The following is a 5,213-nucleotide window of genomic DNA, read 5'->3' on the forward strand; positions in this document are numbered from 1 at the left end:
TGCAACCCAGCTGCAGCGAAAGGGTGGGGGATCTGAGACACGACTCCAGAAGAGAGGCACATCTGCTGCTGCAGGGTGTGGGGAGTGACTAACAAGCTAGCTGGGAAATACTGAAAGCAAAAGAAAGCAAAAAAGTCCCCAAAGAGTTACACCAAAGGGAAAAAAAAAAAAAAAAGCCAGCAAACTTTCTGTGCAGCCCGTGCCTGCGCTGCACATTGCGGGATCATTTCGCATTTCACCTGACAGGTCACCCTCCCAGGAAAATATTATTTTTAAAGGTTGCTAAGAGCCAGCAGCACTAATGCGCTTGGGTCAGGATTTTCCTACTCCAAAACCACTATTCCATGAGCAAAAGAGACTCAGGAAAAAAAATCCCTGCTATCCTAGAGCGCATTTATGATGTGATCCACGCCGTGGCTCTGACAGCTTTGGCGGGGGGAAGGCAGGGCTATGGGGTGCCGAGGGGGAGGCAGGGCTATAGGGTGCCAGGTATGGGTGCTTCCCCCATACAATGGGAGACCATGCGGTACAGTGCCCAGCCCCGGGAGAGCACAGCGTTGCACAGTCTACACGCACCATCCATCACTTGCTGACCACGTTGTTTTCTCTTTGTACTCTCGCACAGAAATGTAAACTACGTAACAGCCCTACGAGGCGCTCCCTGATGGGCAAATAGAGCTTTAAATGACTTCTCTAGGAAAGAATCCTCGCTGTTTTATACAAATTGTCTTGCATGTTTATTACACAGACTCACGAGCCAAAAAGGGGATACATCCTATGGCTATTCTTGGCACTGCTCTCCCTTATGCATTACGAGCTAGAACATACTCCAGGCCTCCTCACCTCCTCACCTACTTCGCTCTTCACTTCCAGTCTGCTCCAATTCGCTTATTTGCGGAGCCTCGGCGCACTGATGGAAACCCTTCTCTCCCACTTTCTCCATGATCCAGAGCACATCGTGAGCACTGGGCTTGCAGTGGGTGGTTTGGAGGGGGAGCAGTGAGATCTGAAACTCTGCTCCTGGCTTCACCACTGTGCAAAGAAACCCCGGGACCACTTCAGACCCGCTGTACTTCCCTCTGAAATTCTCCCCAACAGCTGGCAGTTTCTCCACTGCATTTAAAGCTCTTTCTCCCACCCCATGTTTCCAAGCAGAGCACAGGCTGAACTCAGGGCCACACGGGTGCACGGATGCCCACCCACCCGCTCCGGGGATGCTGCTGTGCCTGGGAGGTGTGAGCGGGACGTCTCCTGCTCCGTTTAGCTTGGCTGGCTCGGCCAGCCCGTTCCACTGCCTGCACACAGCCTCAGGGAGAGGTGGAGGAAACAACGTCCTGGCCAGCCAAGCCAAACACCGGGAGGTCAAACACTGCAGCACAGCTTCTGGGAGATAACACACGCACCCAAGACAAGTCCACTTGTCTCCTGGTGTGGGAGCATCTTGCAGAGCCCTGCGCTAACACCACAGCCGTGACTGCCGGCTCCTGGCCCCAGGCTCCAGCACATGCTGTCTCCAGGGGTGAGGGGTTTGCAGCCTGGCTGGGAGGAAGGTGCAGGGGTGGGTAGTCCCAGTGCAGAGAGCAGCCCCCCTTCCCCAGCAGCGTGGTATGTACGGCTTCGGAAATCATCCAGTCTTCATTAACTTGTCAAATTAGGAAACTGAGAGCTGTCAAAGTGTAGCGAAGATTGGAGGTGGCTTTCACGGCAAGCCGTGGGATCTCCCACTGTTTGTCTAATCTAATTTCCTCATCGTTGTTGTCCTAAGAGGATCATTACAAGGGAGAGAGAAGTAGAGAGACAAAGACATGAACGTTTCCAGTTGAAATCGTCTCCCTTCCGTGCACGGGTGCAGACGAGAGGGTTTCTATAAGCTGCTCGGGATCAGTGATTTTCCTCTGTCACAGTCACGTTTGTGTTTTTAGACAACTCTTAAGCTTCATACCCTCTGGTCAATCCTGCCATAGGGAGGATATAAAAAGTGACTTCTTTTGTACTCCGATCAGCTGGCAGAGGCAGAGCATTGTCTGAGCCCCTCCTGACCTGCAGAGCTTTTGTGTTCCTCACTCTGAAGAATTGAGTTAATTATTACTGCGGAGAGCGTGCCAACCTGTCCTGAACCTGCCATGTGAAAATAACAGCACGCAGAAGACCGAGCAAAGCCCATAGCGTGAAATGGCTTTAAATTGAAGATGCTTTGATGCAGTATTGCTAAGGCACAGCGCACGATGCAAAAGCACCTTCTCCTCTACTTGCTCCTGCTCCCACCGTGTTCTTTTTCCACACTGCTCCAATACAAACCACAAGCATCCCCAAGGTGCAACTAAGCCATAGACCAAAATAATTAATTCTGGTATGTCCCATTTCCACAACCACTTTGCAAAGGCAGTGAAAACCCAGACAACAGTACGAAGTGCGAGCCCAGCAGAGAGGTGTCTTAATACGCAACTGCAGCTCATTTCAGTGCATGCGCCTGGTGCCAGCGCTGGTGAGGAAAGCCCACACTCTTCATGCAATCTCTCCAACATGTGTCGCTCAGAAAAGGGAGAGATGCTGCTGTACGCGGAGTAACCATGGTGGAAAACCTTCTCCCTGCAGAGGAGGCATGACTAGGTTGCACAAAGGCACGCACGGCTGAGCCGGCAGCCCCAGCACACCACAGGAGGGCAAAGGGTTTATTCTCGGGGTGGCAAATGCCTGTCCTCCAGCTTTGGCATTTGAGAAGGCAGCACCAGAAAGTCTTCTGAAAAAGCCACAAGAGGGACATCTCAAGGACCTGCAGCTGAGATGAAGCCCTGGAGGAGTCAGCTGCTGCAGCGGCAGAGAGAGAACAAGCTGTGCAATGACAGCAACAAAATCAAGTAAGAGTCAGTACCATCCTTCTGGAGAATGAAAGGTTAAAACCGTAGCAGCAACTGGTTGGGGACAGGCTTTTGAGCAAAGCTGCCATTCCTTGCCTGCTAATTGTCATGTTTTCCAAAGATTTCATCAACTGAGTTGTGTTCAGCAAACTGCCATTTAATTACCAGAGTAGAATCCTGTTAATTAGCCAGCCCCAGAAGACAGCTCTTCATCCCTGGTAAGTGAAATTCCCAACTAATCCCTCCAGCAGTCGCATTGCAGCCTGGGGGGCCACAGGGATCTATGAGAGATGCCCCAAAGTCAGGGGGACTGACCAGAGCTCAGCCCCCGCCTGCTGCCAGTGGCTGTCTTCAGCCCCGGGAAGGGGCAAACCAGCGGAAGAAGTGTTATAGTCAGACAGAAAAAGCTATTCATTCCCTCGGGCTGGTGCTCCTGCTGCACAGACCTGCTTGTGCCCATGAAGAGGTCAGCAGCTCTTCTTCAGCCAGCTCACCATCATCTTCCACCTAACGCCACGTAGCATCAAGGTTGTCCCAGGAAGATGGCTGTGAGCACCTTTTACAAGGTGCTACAAACGTTTCTAAAGCCTGCCAGAGCTCTCCTCTTAGCTCTCATCTCACCTGGCTTCCCAGGAGAGAGGACAATCCCCACGCGACAGTAACTCCACACCCAGCAGACCTGGGTGGCAGGACAGGGTATGAAGTTCCTACAGAATCAGTGAAACCAGCCTGGATAAAGGAGACGAGTGCTCCAGCTACATGAAAAGCTTCAGAGTGACCTGTCACCCCAGCAGACACTGAAGCCCAAGAGGACAGTCCCAGTGTGGGCAGGTACCAGGCAGGGCTTGTTACCACCCCAAGACGGAAGCAGGTGTCTTTAATGCAGCAATCTGGAGTTTCTTTGCTGAAGTTTGATGTTTTATGTTCAAATGCCACCAGAAATGTGTTCTGATTGGAAGCTGTAGGCTCTTCTTTGAGACTCTGAGATTCTTTAAAGAATTTTGAAGTAATGGGCGTTCATTTAATCAAGGTCAATAAAGCAGATCTCCAGGTGAAAATAATAAATACCTAGACCACCACAAAAAATCATCTGGTATAAATACATCTGTGCTACAGAGAATCAGCAGGGATGAAAGGAGAGTTCAAAAGTTCTACAAAGTCTTTCAGGTAACAAAATTCCAATACACAGTTTGTCATGTTCCTCTACACTTGCATTACCCGTCGCGATTCAAGCCCAGGCTGGGATCGTGGCATACGTACACGACACTGAATTTTAGTCAGAGGAGATCCAGCAACCCACAGTCTAAGTAATACCAACAATTATCATCAGAGTTAAGCCATGCAGAAAAAAATCCCTGATTTTGTAGAGCAGGTATTTAGAACAGTGAAAACTTGACCATGGTTCACGTGGCCTTGGGCAGCCAACCTGCAGCTACCCTACCCTATGGCCAGGATCAAGTCTATCAACCTCTATCCAACGTTCGGGCAGAGGGGTCTTCAGTATCAAAGTGCCGTGCAAGGCAGCTCCATAAAAAATAATTTCCTTCAACAGGATGAATAAAATAGTATCGTAAATTAGCAAGTTCCAGTGACAGCAGCAGATTGGCCACTTCTGCCAGCAGATGCAGCTCTCCTGAAGTCACCGGCCATGCTCAAAACAAACCTCGAGGAGAGGTGAGAGGCTCTGGCTTGTTTCCAAAAGCAAAGGCAAGTGGAGAGTGAGGGATGCGATTAATTCCCCATTAGTCTTCCACTCACACTTCCTCCAAAGGCACTCTCCAAGTGAGAAATCTTGCTCATCAAGCTGCTGAAAACATTTTTCATAAAGTTTTCCACCCCTCACTTCTCCGCAGTCACTTTTTCACTCTTATCACACAACGAGGTCATTTCACCTGGCAGGTCAAGGACCCTCCCACATCCCCTTATTTCTCGAGGAACCTGAGTTCTCCACATAGGAGCCGAGGGGTGACGAGGTACCTCCAAGAGAAACTACGCTGGGTTTCAACCCTCCCTGTAGTTAAACACCGATTTATTTCTTTTGTTTGTTCGTTTTTTAACAGATCTCAGACAATTCAGAGGTTAATATTATAAAAAGAAATCCTGGCAGAATTAGATGTATCTTGGAATGTCACAGTGCTGAAAATTAATCTAAGCAAGACTAGCTGGGGTGTTTCATAGAGTATCACTGCAGTGGGTATATATATATAAAATAAATATATAAAAACATCATATAATTAAACTGGTAATAGTCTCTATGCTTTTTATTTTGAAACTTCAACCTAACTGCAACTTAAAAATACCTCAAGTATTACCTGAATACATACAAGAGATACTGCTAATAAACTTTAGGCCTCC

The sequence above is a fragment of the Buceros rhinoceros genome, unplaced genomic scaffold (assembly GCF_000710305.1).
Source record: "Buceros rhinoceros silvestris isolate BGI_N320 unplaced genomic scaffold, ASM71030v1 scaffold16100, whole genome shotgun sequence".
In the NCBI taxonomy this organism is placed as follows: Eukaryota; Metazoa; Chordata; class Aves; order Bucerotiformes; family Bucerotidae; genus Buceros; species Buceros rhinoceros.